General features: G+C 42.1%; 1 protein-coding gene across 2 annotated transcripts in view; it reads right to left on the bottom strand.

The window, feature by feature from the left end:
- Positions 1-1,727, bottom strand: part of STK33 (serine/threonine kinase 33) — a 164,681-nt gene extending 162,954 nt beyond the window's left edge. For both annotated transcript variants that reach the window (XM_077769176.1, XM_077769177.1), the window contains exon 1: positions 1,533-1,727. The gene's annotated coding sequence lies outside the window, so the exon portion shown is untranslated. The remainder of the gene's footprint in view (positions 1-1,532) is intronic.
- Positions 1,728-17,731: the final 16,004 nt, after the last annotated feature.

Below are 17,731 nucleotides of genomic sequence, written 5' to 3'. Positions count from 1 at the left end.
GACAAAGGACTGGAAAAGAGCCAGTGTAATTGGAACACAGAGAACCAGGGGAGGCTAGTGTAAGATCTGGCTGGAGAAACGAAGATGCCACAGGGCCTTATAGGTCGAGTAGCCATCTGCCCCAGAATGCTAGGGAACAGTCCCAGTGTAAATAATAGCACTGTCTTTTGCTCTCAAAACTATCTTGATCTGGATGTTATAGTATACAGTACCCAATTTGTAGGCCATATTAAGAAATTGTATCTTTGGGGAGCCTGGGTGGCTCAGCTGGTTAAGCGTCCGACTTCACCTCAGGTCATGATCTCACAGTTCATGGGTTTGAGCCCTGCGTCAGGCTCTGTGCTGACAGCTCAGAGCCTGGAGCCTGCTTCGGATTCTGTGTCTCCCCCTCTCTGCCCCTCCTCACCTCAAGCTCTGTCTCTCTCTCTCTCTAAAATAAATAAACATTAAAAAATAAAAGAAATTATATTTTTATCCTAAGAACAAAAAGTCTTGACAGGTTTTAAGCAGGGGGCGATGGAGGAGAAATGAGGTATCATAATCAAATTTTAATTTTTAAAAGATTACTCTTGCTGCAGTGCAAAGAACAGATAGGAACATGAACAGGATGGGATAAATGCCTTTGGACTAGTTAGGAGACCAGGCAAGAGATAATGGTAGCTTGGTGTAGGGTACCAGTGGTAGGGACAGAACTAAGTGGATTGAGGATCGGTTTGAGGATAAAATGAACAGATGAGCATTGGTTTGATGATAATTTAGAGATGGAAGGAGAGGAAGCGGCAGGTGTGAAGAAAGAGTCTAAGATTCCTGGCTTGCAAACTGGAGGGGATGATGGTGTGATTCATTGAGATAGAAACGCTAGAGCTTTAAATCTCTAGATTTCAATGTTGGGCTAGAAATTTAAATGTGTGAAATGAAATATCTGCATACCGGTTGTAATGTGAAGCCCAGGGAAGGAGGGGCAGGGAGAGTGCATTACGCAAGGAGGAAGTTTAGGTTCAGAATGTGTTGGTGTTTCTTTTTGCATTCACAGAGCCCTCCTCCAATGCATGGCAACCCTATTTTCTGGTTGGATATTGGAGCTGTTTGGTGGTCGAACAAAAAAGGACTGTCTTAGCTGGTGCTGTGGGACCAGGAGTATCAAACCACTTGCAGTATGCAAAAATCCCTTAGGACGAACTCCCAAGTGCTTTACATTCACGGTTCACAAAGCAGTTTCACACACAGGCTTTTTCAAGCCCACAACTTTGGGAGAAATTACAACCTGCACTGACAGATGAGGAATGAGAGAAGAGTGCTTAAATTTCCTACCCACGTAGCCAGTAAGGGGCTGCTCTTAAGCCATACTAGCTCCTCGGATTGCGTCCACTGTGTGCAAGGGACTGCATCAAGTGCTGAAAGAAGTCCCACATATTAAGGCCCTACTAGGAGCCAGGCGCTAGGAGATTAAAAAAGAGAGAAACGGGGGGGGCGGGGGAGAGGGCGCAATGTCAAATGTTAAGGATGTGTTCCTTTTTCCAAATCACACTTACCCTACAGTAAGTTCACCTTAAACTTCCAAAAAGGGTCAGGTCCCAGGATGGGTGGAGGTGAGAAGGTGGAGCTGAAACGGGGCAGAGAGGGACCACCCTGAACACCGGACCCGAAGGATACGAGGTCCCAACGGCTGGGCCCCCAGAGACACTGACTGGCGAGGCGGGCCCGCCCGCAGCGGGAGGCCCTGCGGCCCGTTTGCCGGCGCGTTGCCACAGCAACGGCCGGGACCCTGGGGCGCTGCGACTGGGGGGTGGGGGACACTCACCAGGCCCCGCGGGCCGGCCGGCCACCCCAGGGGCGCGCGCCCTCGGCGCTGCGGGTCGCGGAGCCCGGAATTCCGCCCGTGAGAAACTTTTCGGTCGGCGTGGAGGCCGCGGGGAGGTGGACGGGGGCCGCGCGGGGACACGGCGCGTCTGCAGCAGCGAAGCCCCTTCGCCCAGCGGTTGCACCGGGGAGGAGGCGCCAGCGGGCCCCACGAGCAGCCCTCCCAAGCACGGGCCACAGAACCCTGGCTCGGGGACAGAGAAGCAACCGAACATCACACGAAATGAGAGCCCGCTAACAGTGTCAACATGATACCCAGGCAGAGCGCGGGCGGCAGCGGCCAGCCAGTGGCGGCCGGGACTGCACGCGTTGCCCTGCGGTGTGTGCGGAGCCGGTCCCCAAACACGGAAACGTGAACCCGCTGTCAGCGCTACGCAGAGGCCTGGGTGAAGTGTGCGTGTCCCCTCAGATGGGCGCGAACGCCTCTCACAGACAAGATGACAATTCCCAGAAATAAGTGTAGCCACAAACCTCTGTGGAACCATCTGAAAGCAAGCCCTCTGCAATAGTGGCTAGAAATCTGGGCTCCAGCTGCACGCTAATGTATGTCTTGACCTGCCATTAGGAATGGCTTCTGTGGACAAGGGCCTTGCTCTCCAGCGGTTGTGGAGATGAAATGCAACTCTGCTAACACTGGCCTAATTATTTCAGGCAGATACCCTATAAAATTCATGTGATTAATACAATAACTTGGTACAACAGGTCCATTCATTTTATTGCTGAGAAGCCGTGGGTAACTTGGGCAACTGGTTCACGCTGTCGGATTCATCAGAAAACTCAAAATGGCCAAGGTGGGTAACTTGGCACTTCAGTTTTGCAAATTTTCCAAGTGCAAACAATCCCTACCGTATACTTAACTGTAGAATTTGGGGGTCTTGGCCAGACTTTGTTCTGGGGAAATACAGAACTATTGTCCAAGAAGGATGTGGAATAGCCTGCAAGAATTTTCTCTTTGCCCCTCCTCTTCAACACAGCCCAACCAAGCACTAACATTAGTGCCACAAAGTCCAACAAAAGGAGATGGACTTTGCCATCTGCTTCACTGAACTGTGAAGTGTACGGATTTATTTGCTTTTAATCAGCAGGTATGGGGGCGCCCGGGTGGCTTAGTCGGTTAAGCGTCCGACTTTGGCTCAGGTCATGATCTCGCGGTTCGTGGGTTCGAGCCCCGCGTCGGGCTCTGTGCTGACTGCCAGCTCAGAACCTGGAGCCTGTTTCAGAGTCTGTGACTCTCTCTCTTTCTGACCCTCCCCTGCTCACGCTGTCTCTCTCTCTCTCCTAGAAATAAATAAAACATTTAAAAAAAAATATCAGCAGCTATGAAGCCTTACATCCCAGATCCTTACCAAGAAAGAAATTCAAATTGTTCACTTCCTAATGTTTGAGGAAAGCCCTGTTGAGAGAAGCTGCAGTTAAGGAGAATTATTTGAAAGGTATGCAGATGACCCCTCTGGGTTAGTGAGTCCCAAACTTGCCTACCTATCAGGCATTTGTTTGTTTTGTTTCATTTTGTGTTTAAATACAGATTCACAGGTTACACTTAGAGGAATTCTGATTCAACAGATCCCATTAAAATCATTTTTATGAGATCTTCAAGTGACTGTGAACAAAGCCAGGTTGGACACCACTAGGCTATATTTTAGCCCGAATAAAGCTAGACAAAGACCACTTTGTCTTCACACTTCCAAAATTGTCTATACTAAGTCATGCTTTACCCTTATGACATCTGTTTATATTGAGAAATGCTATTAAAAAATACATTATTTTAAGAATGCTGTTTATTACGTCTCTGTAACAGAATCTTACCAGACTGCCCATTTTAGGGCTTTTCAAACTTTTTAGACCATAATCCACCCAAAGAAATATGTGTTATGTTATCACCCAATACACATGGACCTATACCTTTAATAACTGAAACAAATTTTCTAAAATATTACCCCTACCACATGCTATGCACCCTGATATTTTTATCTCTTTTTAATGTTGGTTTAAACCCATTAAATGGTTTCTTGACCCCTACATGAGTGTATTTTAAAAACAGCAGAATAGATGTCTTTTTCTGGAAACCTGCCTTGGATCCTCAGACAAGGTAACTAGGCCACCAGACTACAGTCAATTGCTCCCATAGTAGCTAGCTGACTCAAGCTGAGCCAATCATATCTCTCTCCCAGGAATTTGGAATTAGGACTGAGAGATTTCAGTTTTTCTCTAGGTAGCTAACAGAGAAACAGAGAAAATCATTTGCTGTCCATAGACTTGCTTCCCACCACATGGCCTGTAGAAATGCAGAAGACCAGGCTGCAGGAATATAGTGAAGACAACAGGAAGGATGAAAAAGATCCACAAAGAGACGAGAGAAGAGACCAAAAGAGTTCTGACAGCTTCCTATCCCTGATCCTAGTATTTCTCGAAATGAGCTACATTCCTAGAATTTCATGGAATATTTCAAATCTTTATATTTGAAGATTTTTGCTTAAGTTCTCCTTTGCTTAAGCTAGTTCAAGTGGTCAAGTTTCTAATACTGCATCCTTAATGGATCTAATTATACTAGTTTTATGGCTGTTGTAACAAATTATCCTAAAGCTGATGACTACTATGCCCAGTATAGAAAGGTCCACTATAGAAAGGTCCACACAAGAAATGTATTTCCATCCTGGGTGCCAAAAACAAAACAAAACAAAACAAAAATCTCTTTCCCCTTGAAAAACTGACACCTCTTTTCCTTATGAAGAAGACATCCCATGAAACCCATCGTGTTTCCCTTTTCACCTTGGTTTCCAGGAAGATAGGAACCAAAGTTGCAGCTCAACTTTCGTAACTTTGCTGAATGAACTCTATGGCTTGCACACCAGCAATACAATGTTCTCCTGTCCTCTCTCTTCCATTTTTCTCATTTCTACTGTCATCTTTTTGCATTTTTTTCTTTGTATGGACTGTATTATTTTAAGCTGCTTCAAATTTTTCATTGTATGGAGTGTATTATTTTAAGGTGCTTCAAATAACTTGCACTTACTGTTTCCTCTACCTACAAGGTTGTGTTCCCATACCTCCCCAAGACTGGTTCTTTTTCATCATTCAGGTCTCAGCTCACTTGTCACCTCCTCAGAGAAGCCTCCCCTGATCCCTGTATCTAAAGTAGTCCTACTCCACAGCCTATCACATTGTCTTCTTCGTAAGGAAAAGAGGTGTCAGTTTTTCAAGGGGAAAAGTTTATCACATTGTCTTAGAGCACCTTACACCACCTAAAACAAGCCTGTTTATTTTCTTTCTTTCCTCAGCAAAAGTTAAGCTCTAGCCTCTCTGCTCATTGCTTGTTTCTAGTGCCTGGAACAGTCCCTGGCACTTAATAACTATTTAATAAAAAATCAAGGCATTAGTAAATGAAAGAATGAAAGGAAGAATGGAAGGAAAGAAGGAAGGAAGGAGGGGAGGATGGAAGGAAGCAAGGAAGGAAGGAAGGAAGATAGCCTTTGTAGAACATGGTGAAATATAGATGGATAAATAGGTAGATAGGTAGGCTGACAAAGAGACAAATATTCATTTCTAGTATATAAATATCACTAACATTTGTAGAGAGGAATCAGAGAAACTACACAAAGAGGTAAAACACACCTCCCTAAAATATGGACCTAGGCGTACAGGGTTTTCCTGGGAAAACTTGATGTAAATGCCTTAGACAGAAAAATTTTTTGAAGTTTTCCAGTGGCTCTAGGCAGCTACATTAAATTACATTAAATATTATGACTAGTTACCATAGCTGGAGTCATCGATTCTTAGTGAGGTAATGGATTGCAACACCATGACCACCAACATGACAAACTCTTGATACTGCCAAGGGAACTCAGTCTTTTGCAGGGGTCATTACTACACAACAATCTTCTCTCAATTCTGTTCCTGTAATTATTAATGTCACTGCTGGCAACAAGTGTTGTATGCTGTTTATTTAAGCTAATGTCATTGTTACAGTGCAATATCAACTTGCCTGACGTTTAAGGAAGAGAGATCGGAATGGAAGTTTGTTACTATAACGAAACATAGAAGCAATTAGTACAGTTTGTTCCAAGGTTTGTTGACCCTATCAGTAAAAATACCAAAATTTGGGGGGAAAGGATGGACTTGAGTTTTCTTAAGTCAAGAAGAATTGCTTTAAGCATTCATTAAAATGTATCTCTGTTATTCAAAAGATTTCTGAGACACTCAACATCATTAAAAAAAAAATCACTCTGTGATCTTTCTGATCTATAAAATAAATTCAGAGATGTTTAGATAATTACGTGTTATATTACAAGTTTTTGAATGGGGACATGTCTTTGAAAAGTATATAATGCAAAATGTAACTTTTTCCTAATGAGCTCTATGATTACTGGTAGACTCTACCAATTTATGCAAATCCTTCTATTTTTTTCCTCTTCTCCTACCTTTACAAAAATAAAAATATACTTTATCCCTACAGTTCAAAATGAAACATTTGACAATTAACTCAGTTTTTCTGGTAAACTGTGGACGTCTGACCTATCAGATGTCCTTGTCAAATAAAATGAATTCAAGTCAAGTTAGCACACACCCAAACTAAATTAATGTTTCACGGATTGGAAGACTTGATATTGTTATGATGTCAATACCCTCCAAATTTATCTACAAATTCAATATGATCCTTATCAAAATTTCAGCTGCTTTTTTCTTTTTTGGCAGAAATTGACAACATGATCCTAAAATTCATAGGGAGATGCAAGAAACCCAGAGCAGGGAAAACAACCTGAAAAAGAACAAAGTTGGGGAGGCTCAGTTCCTATTTCAAACCTTACTATAAAGCTATGCTAATTAAGACTACCAGTCTGGCATAAGGATAAACATATAGAACAATGGAGTAGAATTGAGAGTCCAGAAATAAATCCATGCATCATTTATCAAACGACATGAGTACCAAGATAATTCAATAAGGGGAAGTGAGGTGGGGAAATGGTCTTTTTAACAAATGATGCCATGGCCAAACCATGGGCACATGGAAAGGAGCGAATTTGGATGTGTACTTCATGCCATATGCACTGGTATATACAACAGAATATTACTTGGCTATAAAAAGGAATGAAAAACATATACATGGTGCAACATAGATAAACCTTGAAAATACTATGCCAAGTGCAAGAAGGCAGATGCAAGCATTCATATATTGCATTATTCCATGTATGTGAAATGTCCAGAATAGGCAAATCTATGTAGGGAAAGTAGATTAAGTGGTTGTGAGAGACTGTGAGAAAGTGGTGAATGGGGGGAGATGCTAACAAGCGTGGGATTTATTTTTAGGGTGATAAAAATGCATAACCTTGTGAATACATTAAAAAACACTGAATTATGCACTTTAAAAGGATGAATTTTATGGTATATGAATTATATCTCAATTTAAAAATAAAATAACTAAATAATGCTTTATAGTTCATGGATTTAAAAATCTACATTTTAAAAAATTTTCAAACTTTGAATTTGGGTTGTACCTTACAATTTGATTACACATTGCTGTCAGCCAGGTAGCAGTCCTGCTATATTATGAAAAAATATTCTGTTGACACTTTCCTGAAGGACCAAGAAAGTCCCAGCATCTTTGTGTCTTGGTTTTCATAAAATACGGTAATACTAACTCACCTAATATTGCAGCTCTGTGCCAGGCACTGTCCCAAATGCTTTATATATTCTAAATTATTCAATCCTCACAACAACCCAATGAGGTAGGTGCTATCATCATCCCCATTTTATAGGCAAAGAAACGGAAGTACTGTGTGCTGGAGCAACCTGTCCAAGCCTACATAGCTAGTATGGGTGAGTCCCATCTGGGTGGTCCAGATTCTGTGCTCCTAACCATTAGGCATCACCTTTTCTCTTATCTGTGGCATGCTGTGGTGCAAGTAAGCCATTACCTCAGACTCCAGGGTTCTTCAATACAAAGTTGGCCAAAAGAGTAATGAAAGCTAACAGTCTTCTGGTGGTTTAATGGTGAAAACACCAGTCATTTGGTGGTTTGATTAATTCATTCAAACATTTTCAGGCTATGCCTATGGGATTTGATGGTCCAGAGCTTTATTTACTGAGCTCAGGTAAGAGGTAGTAATCTCTTTTTGCTTGGCTTACAATGTGAGTAAAAGGGAGCTGGGGCCTTAGTCCAGACCCTCTGCATATTCCCCCAGTTGACTGCAAAGATTGACCTCCCTCTCCTATGAGAAGGTCTGGGTGAGGGGCAGGCCCAGCATGGGGATGGAGGGCTGAATTCCCTCTTACTTGAAGGGTATGGAACCCAGGGAAACACCACCAGAAGTCATCCCAGAAAGAAGTGCAGGGTCAGACCTGGGGCAAATGTTCTTCCTCCCTATGCCCTCCAATTTTGCTGATTTAATGCTAACTAAATCATTGGAAGATTAGAAGGATTCCTGAGGATTCAGGGGTGTCCAGCATGCCACACTCAGGAGAGAAAATGAATGGTGTCACTTCCAAGGAACTGTAGGTAAAGGAAAAGGGTAGCAATGCCCTCCCTGTCCCAATACTGCCAAGGCTCATGCCACACACAGTCCCGCTGAATGGCTGGGGAAACCTAGCCTGAGCCTGATTGCTTCCAATAAGCTGACCCCACGGATATCCAAAAGCCCCAGAGACCAGAGTGGGAATAAAGATGAGACTCAGAGCCCTCCAATGCTTCTCCCCATCACTTTACAGAGGCTTTAGTGGCATTTCCCACCCCTTCCAGCTTAGGCTTCAGGCTTATGGGCTGGAAGCCAAACTCAGTCCTTTCAGGAGAGAAATGACAGAAACAAAGGGAGAGCAGAAGACACATCCGAGTGCAACAGGACACCAGCTCTGAATTGTGCCGTAGAAAGAAGGCTGGGTGGAGAAGGCACCTGAAACCACCATCCTTCAATGCGGTTTTGCGTCTTATATTTTTATTTGGAAATAATTTCAAACTTATAGGAAAGTGACAAAATTAAAACTAACAGAAAGACAATCCAATAGTAAAAAGAATAGTTAAAAAGAAAAAATAGTAAAAGGAATCTTTACCCAGATTCACCTATTAATATTTTACCCCATTTCCTTTATTTATATCTATATACATATTATTGTTTAAATATATAAAGTATATATAAATATACAATATACTTTATATCTTTGAATTAGAATTATATATTTATAAACACACACACACACACACACACACACAAACACACACATAGTTTTTTTCCTGAATCCTTTAAAAGTAAGTCTCTTACACTATGGCCTTTTGCTCCTGAACACACCAGTGCATACACCCTAAAAATAAGGATATTCTGTTATATAGCCACAGTACAGTTATCAGCTGTAGTATATTTAAATTGATACAATAATGTAGTCTATTGTCCACATTCTAATTTTGTCAGTTGACCCAATAATGTCCTTGATAGCATTTACTGCCCTCCAGGACAGGACCCAGGACTCAGTAGCTGAGTCTAGTCTCGGGGCATTGCATTTATCTGTCCTGTCTTTAGCCTCTTTTAATCTAGAACATTTTTACAATTTTCCTTTGTCATTAGTGACATGGACATTTTTTTTTAAATCCTGCCCCGTGTCTCCTGACCCTAACATAACATTTCTCATTTTTAGCTTGTCTGATGTCTTTCCCATTACTCAGGTTGTGCACTCCAGGCTTCAATACTGTATAAATGATGTTGTGTCCTTATCAGTGTATCACCTCTGGACTCACAATATGTCCATCTGTCCCTCATCCGTGATGTTATTTTGATCACTCAGTCAGGGTATGGATTTCTCTTCATATAATTACTGTATATTTTTTCTCCCTCACAACTAATGAGCAATCGGTAGAGAGACAATTTAAGACTGTCAAATATCCTGCTTCTCATCAAAATACCTCTCTGGAGTTTGCCTTTACCACTTTTTCCAGACTTTCCCTAGAGCTACGTAAGTGCTGCTGGCGCCACCTATGGGGCTTCTGGCACACTGCAACAAGGGGAATGCTCTGTGCATCCTCTCTTACATCTGCCACTTGTCTGGTGCTCAGGAGTTATCTCAGCCTGAGAAATTTTGAAAGAAGAGACTCTAGACACCTGAGTCACAAAACCTGAGTTCTAGTTTGACGTAGCCACTAACTCATGAGGAACCTTGTACAATTTCTTCCCCTTCTCAAGACTAAAAGATAAATGATACAGTACTAAGTGCTATGATGAATATAAAACAAGATTGTGAGAAAAAGTGCTCACAGATTGGGTGGTTAGGGCAAAGTCTCTGAGGAGGGGGGTGGTTGAGCTAAGATACACAGGATGGTATTTGACACACACCGTGATAAAACTTTATATATTTGCATAAGTGTAAAAGTAGTATAACTTTTTAGTGCAAAGTTTGGAGAAAAAGCAGGAAAATCACCCACCATGCTACAACCCTAATATATAACCACTGACAACATTCTAATATATTTATGTCTTTTTCCTTTGATTTTGCATATAAGTCTGTGTTCTTTTTTTTAATTGGCATCATCTCATAAGTATCTTCCCTGTTGCCATTCTAGATGCATGGCTCATATTCCATTTGATAAATTTGCCCTCCTCCCAAGAACAGTGTAATGAACACACATACACCCTTCATCTACATTTACCAATTGTAAGTTTTTGCCCCATTTGCTTTAATAACACATAGTTTTTATTAACCCTTAAAAGTTGCATGCAACATGACCCCTACATCCCTAAATACTTTAACATGTATCAGCTAAGAACAAGACCATTCTACCTATAACCACAGTTCAAACTAGCATGCTCAGGAAATTTCATATCAAGACAAGCTACCAACCCATATTAACATTTTCCCACTTGTGTGAATAATGTCCTTTACAACAGGGTAGGTTGGTTTGCTTTTTGATCTAATATCTAGTGTTTGACCTAAGGACCAGGCATTTTATGTAGCTGATCTTCTCTTTTCTATTTTACACTTAAAGCTTCTTAGGCAGAAATTTTTATCTTAAAGTAAAATTATAGAATTTTAGTGTTCAGTCTTGAAAATTTAGGCCATTCTAGCTACTAGTGAGAATCAACCCAGTCTAACTAACACTAAAGACTAGACAATCTTCTAGGCATCCTTATCCACTGTGGAAACTGTACAAAAATTTATAATAACAGAAAATGGAACAGGATTGTTCAGTGAGTCTTGGAAATATTGTTCATACAAAAGCATCATGTGCTTCAGAGAGTGTTATGATGTTCTATAAAAGGTAATCTAACCTGCAAATGTTTGCTTGCATTAATAATTTATTCCTCTTTTGATAATTGTTTAAACTGATGTCTCTGCTTCCAGAAATACTTCAAAAGGTTTCTTAAGTCAGAAGAACTTTGGAATTTTCTTCTCCCTTTATGCATCCACTACTCTGTTGGTGGATTCCTAGTCCAAACAAAGATTTTGAGAATTTTTGTCTCATTTAAAGTATGCCCTATAGGCTAGTATCCAAAATCTATAAGCAACTCATCAAACTCCACACCCAAAAAACAAATAATCCAGGGAAGAAATGTGCAGAAGACATGAACAGACACTTCTCCAAAGAGGACATCCAGATGGCCAACAGACATATGAAACGATGTTCAGCGTCACACATCATCAGGGAAATACAAATCAAAACCACACTCAGATACCACCTTATGCTGATCAGAGTGGGTAAAATGAACAAATCAGGAGACTTTAGATGCTGGCGAGGATGTGGAGAAATGGGCACCCTCCTACACTGTTGGTGGGAATGTAAACTGGTGCAGCCCTTCTGGAAAACAGTGTGGAGGTTCCTCAAAATATTAATAGAACTCCCCTATAACCCAGCAATAGCACTGCTAGGAATTTACCCAAGGGACACAGGGGTGCTGATGCATAGGGGCACATGTACCCCAATGTTCAAAGCAGCACTCTCAACAATAGCCAAATCATGGAAAGAGCCTAAGTGTCCATCAACTGACGAATGGATCAAGAAGATGTGGTTCATCTATACAATGGAATACTACATGGCAATGAGAAAGAATGAAATCTGGCCATGTGTGGATGGAACTTGAGGGTGTGATGCTGAGTGAAATAAGTCAGGCGGAGGACAGATACCATATGTTTGCATGTATAGGTGGATTAGGAGGAAGTTAACAGAGGACCATGAGGGAGAAGGGGGAAAATAGTTGAAGAGAGGGAGGGAGGCAAACCATGAGAGACTCTTGAATGCTGAGAAAAAACTGAGGGCTGATGGGGGCAGGGGAGAGGGGGAGGTAGGTAATGGGCATGAAGAAGGGCACTTGTTGGGATGAGCACTTGGTGTTATATGGAAACCAACTTGACAATACACTATTTAAGAAAAAAAAATAAAGTATGCCCTATAGATTCCTTAAATGTCATTGAAATTTTTTTTAATTTTTCTTGTTACGTTTATTTCTGAGAGAGAGAGGGAGACAGCATGAGCAGGGGAGGGTCAGAGAGAGAGGGAGATACAGAATCTGAAGCAGGCTCCAGGCTCTAAGNCATGTATAGGTGGATTAGGAGGAAGTTAACAGAGGACCATGAGGGAGAAGGGGGAAAATAGTTGAAGAGAGGGAGGGAGGCAAACCATGAGAGACTCTTGAATGCTGAGAAAAAACTGAGGGCTGATGGGGGCAGGGGAGAGGGGGAGGTAGGTAATGGGCATGAAGAAGGGCACTTGTTGGGATGAGCACTTGGTGTTATATGGAAACCAACTTGACAATACACTATTTAAGAAAAAAAAATAAAGTATGCCCTATAGATTCCTTAAATGTCATTGAAATTTTTTTTAATTTTTCTTGTTACGTTTATTTCTGAGAGAGAGAGGGAGACAGCATGAGCAGGGGAGGGTCAGAGAGAGAGGGAGATACAGAATCTGAAGCAGGCTCCAGGCTCTAAGCTAGCTGTCAGCACAGAGCCAGACACAGGGCTCGAACCCACAAACTGTGAGATCATGACCTGAGCTGAAGTTGGATGCTTAACCAACTGAGCTACCCAGGCGCCCCAAAATGTCATTTAAAATTATGTTCTATTAATTATTTAACCATCTTCTATAGGTTTTTCATTGTTTCTGATATTGTACTATAACAAACCCTTATTCTGCCTTAAAATAAAAACCATAAAAATTTAAAATAACAGGGGCACCTGGATGGCTCTGTCGGTTGGGTGTCCGACTTCGGCTCAGGTCATGATCTCAAGGTTCGTGGGTTCGAGCCCCACATCGGTCTCTGTGCTGACAACTCAGAGCCTGTTTCAGATCCTGTGTCTCCCTCTCTCTCTCTGCCCCTCCCGTGCTCATGCTCTGTCTCTGTCTCAAAAATGAATAAACATTTAAAAAATTTAAAATAAAATAAAAATAACATGAAAAATAATAAGTTTTTTATATCAAATATCCTGTCAGTGTTCAGCTTTTCCCAATTGCCTCATGATATTTCTAGTTTAAGTCAGGATGTAAGTAAGTTCCATACTTTGCAATTGGTTTACATGCTTTTTAAGTCTCTTTAGTCCATATATTTCCCACCCATTCCACTTTTATCCCCCTTGCAATATGTTTGTTGAAGAAACTGGATCACTTGTCCTATGGGGTCCACAGACTGAATTTTGCTGATTGTATCCTTGTGATGTCATTCAAGGTGTCCCTCTATTCTTTGCATTTCCTGTCATGTGCGAGCTACATCTGCTAATTGGTAGTCAGATCTAGAGGCCTCATTAGATTCAGATCCTATTTGTTTGGAAGCATTTCATAGGTGATACTGTGTTCTTCAATCAGGAGACACATAATGTCTGGATGTCTCTTTTTGTGTGTGTGATATGGGTAGCCATGCATAGTCATCACTCAGATTCATCAATTCATTAGGGGTTAGAAAATGACGATAGTCCAAACTATCAACCCTTGAATTATTAGCTGAAATACTTTGAAAGAGAATCTTCCCTTCATCAAATATTTGGCTATCCAGAGATACATTTCATATAGGAAAAAGAGGATGAGTGCCCCATTCAGCTAATTAATAAACTTAAGAAGGCACAGAGACACTGCCCTGGCACAGCTTTTGCCATGAAGTGACCCTGTTAGTGGGGCACACCTGGGACTTACTTGAACAAAGGGACAATAGAGCCATAGAGAAGAACAACTGCTTCACCAGCACCAGACCTCAGTCCTTTGGCTGGGGTATGGCTGAGACTATGGTGTTCGTGTTTCCAAGCCTCCTCTGTGGCTGGATGTTGTCTCATGAATAAGATCTGGCCCGTTGATTTTGAGAAGCAGCGATGTACGCAACTTCCAAGACCCAGGGTTTTTGTTTGTGTTTGTTCTTTTCTAAACCAGGTTTTATCCACACAACTCTATTCTAACACCATTCCATTGGCATTACTAGAACACATACATGCACAGAAGAAATCTACAATACTTTATTCAAAGCTCATACTTGAAAATATGAATGCTTCACGAATTTGCAGTGATGTATACAACTTCCAAGACACAGGTTTTAAATGAAACTGCTTGATGTCCACTTCCTCTCTCTTTACCCTTCCTCCAGACAGGCATACAGATAAGCTACTGGTCAACCACTTCAATCCCTGGTCGAATCCTAGAGAATGGTGACACCAGAATTTACAAAGAACCTGGGTTCTTTGACAGCCTTGCAGAGCAGAACCATCTACCCACCTTAAACTGCTTGCTTACCCTCAGACCATCACCTGAAAAAGAAATATATCGCTATTTTATTTTGGGGTCTCTTGTTGTTACAGCAGTGGAGCCTGAACTCATACCAGAAACAGCTTTATTTCCCCACTGGACCAAAAAGATGTTCCTAAGCTTCCTGAGCTTGCTGTACACTGGGCCTCCAGCTCTGTAGGCTCAACATCCACAGAGAAATACTGTGAAAATGTTATAAAATTAACAATTAATGGGGTTTAACACTTAGACACTGGATATTCATTGAGATTCTGGTATTTTTAATTGTTTTGGTACTTATTTTTATATCAGGCCCAGGATTCTCTTCCTTTACTGCCTAGTGGATAAAATAGTCCATTGGCCATGTGTGCAGGAAGAACAGGTCTGCTATAGACCTGCCTATCAGGACAGGGCTTGCTCTGGGGAGTAGGCTTGCTGTAGCTGCCTGTCATGGAGGCTGAGGAGGGCGGAGTGGACAGGCTGATGTCCCTGGGACCTGAAGAAGGATAGTACTTATAAAGTCAGTAAGGACAAACACAGCAGAAATCTCAGAAGAGGTGAGGGTAAGGTTTCAGGTACTTGGGCCAGTCTGGAAAGGGATGAGGTCAGAGAAGACTTCTGGATCTCATTTTAAGTATTAAAATTGATGATCATCCTTTCCTTGAAACACAAACTTCTCTGACAACATCCTCCTGGTATTCTTCCTGCATCCCTGGCTTCCAAGGTAGGGAATGTTGAAGAAGAATATGTTAAGGGTGCCTAGGGGCTGGCTAGTATGTCAGGTGACATTGAGACACCCAAGTGGAGGTGTCCAATAGACCATAGGACATGTAGGTCTGGAGCTTGGAGAGTGGGTCCCTGACATTGTTAGATTCTCCAAGATTTCTGCATCAGTTAGGGTGCTTAGTTCCAAGTTAAAGAAACCAATTCTGGCTAATTTAAGTAGAAAATTAGTTTATTAAAATATTTGTTTAGAGAGTTCATATAACTGTTGGAAAGGCAAGAGAAGTAGGAGCTGATGGACTGCCATCAGGCACCAGGGGCTTCAACTTGCTCTGCTGCTCCTGCTGCCATGGAAACCTCACCTGACTGCAACCAATACCACCACCAGAGAAGTCTCTATAGTCCCTGAGCCACCTGCTGACCCCGCTTTTTTTAATGACTACCATTAGAACTGTGTCCTGGCTACAAGGACGTTGGTAAATCAAGATTTTAATACATATACATTTAGCTACTGTAGTGAGGAGTTAGCTCTTCCTCCCAAGACTCCTGAGTGAGGAACTCCACCCAAATAGGAAAGGGGTTCAGATTCTATGCAGTTAAAAATGAATGACGAATATTCAAAATAATGTCCTTATACTCCAAATGGCTAGAAACCACTGGTGTAGAGTGGTCAGATAGGACAGCTAAGTCTAGGTGACTGGGGAATGGCACTATATAAAGGGACATTCTTGAGGTGTTCATTGCCTACAAGTGTTGGGCACTCATTGGATGGTTTTTCTCCTAACTCCACCTCAGCCTCATTTGCCTGAATTTTGAAGAATGGGCTGTGTTCATGCAATAAGAAGCAGAGAGGTAAGTTCTTCCCTAAAGAGAAGGCTTCCCAGTCTATTCTTCCCCATGTTGTGTTCTTAATGATGAGGCAAAAAAAAAAACCATGAAAGCAGGTTTAACCATCGTTACTGAAGAAACACTCCAGGACACAATTATTGGTAAAGAAAAGTGCTATTTTTTAATTTGTTCTTGAATGTGTAGGTCCTTTTAAGATCAGTGACACTTCTCTTTACAATATTCCTCCTTCCTGCCCCCAACCAGTTTGGATCCAATGGCCACTTCTGAAAAAGGCCTAAGAGGAACTCACCCTAGATATCCAAGAAAGAGATGTGGCTTGAGGAATGAGCATATGGCTCAAAAAGTAGCTCAAAGCTGCTTTCCTCAAATCATCTCAGTTTGGCCTGTGAGTCCTTTTGTCCTGCCTTGGCTAAGATTCCCCAACATTCCCTTGCTCCCTGTGTGGCCTGAGCTTTAGAATTAGAATCACCATCACCATCTTTCCAGCTACAAAGCCTCTGAGAGATCACTGTTTTCAACCCTCCCCATCCCACCAACGCTATAGAAAGGGAAACTGTACCCAAGGTCACATAGCTCATAACTGGCAGAGGTGAACTTTAGGTGTTCAGCATCTCAGATCAAAGAAGTTTCTACTATATTTCTCTCCCTCCAAGAAAACAACCGACTGGAACCTCCAGCTCTAGGAACAACTGGAGCAAGCAGGTGGTGATGATCACTACAGACCTGGCTAAAGGAGGCCAGGATGACCTCAGGGGAGCCCCAAGCAAGTGATGAATCACAGAACTTCTCAGTTTTCCCTCCACCAGAGTGTGACCAGTGGCAGACACTCACCCTGACCCGATCCTCCTCCTGGTTCGGAGTTCACTGAACCATGCACAGCAACATGTTTTACCATGATCCCAAATGCCTCTACCTGGTATGGGGATCAGGGTGATGAGCTGCCCATCAGCCTGGGAATCCTATTTACCAAACTGTTTCTTGTTAAGACTCAATCCACATTCATGGGCTGATTTAGATGGGACTTCTTGGTGACCATAGCTAAAATGTGTCTCCATGCTGCACTGGGAAAGGCAGAGGGAAGGGCTCACAGATGCTGTCCGTTCTGGAGAGTTCATAAACATGACTGGCATGGAGAGAACTGAGTCCAGGGGAAGAAACGGACTCAAGGAAAACAGGAGACTCAAAGGACGGGGAGCAGAGCAGCTGTGCTTCCTCCTGACTGCCCAATTCCTAAAGGGGAGAGACCACAAAAAGCTATGGATGTGCTCCCTTGTCAAGATTTCAAAAAAAGCTCAGCCTGTGTGGCTGACAAGTAAGAGAATAATCCAGAGACCTATGGTGTCATGAAAGCCATGTGAAGGGGCTGTTTCAAAGAGGAAGTGATGCATGGTGTGAAATGCTGTGGAGAGTTCCAGACAGCTGAGGGCTGAAAGGTCTTTCAATTTGGCAATGGGGTGGTCACTGGTGACTTTTATGAAAAACTGTGGAAGAACGACTGAAACGAATTAATGGAAAAAATCCTTTTTTAAAGAAACTTGGCTAATAAGGAAAATGTAATAAGGGGCAACAGACTCGAAGAAGTTTTGTTTTAGTCTTGGGGAAACCTTTACTTGTTTGTAGGCT

This window comes from Crocuta crocuta, unplaced genomic scaffold (assembly GCF_008692635.1).
Source record: "Crocuta crocuta isolate KB4526 unplaced genomic scaffold, BGI_CrCroc_1.0 scaffold255, whole genome shotgun sequence".
Lineage (NCBI taxonomy): Eukaryota > Metazoa > Chordata > Mammalia > Carnivora > Hyaenidae > Crocuta > Crocuta crocuta.
Note: the sequence above shows the minus strand (reverse complement) of the source record. Positions and strands in the feature narration are given on the sequence as shown.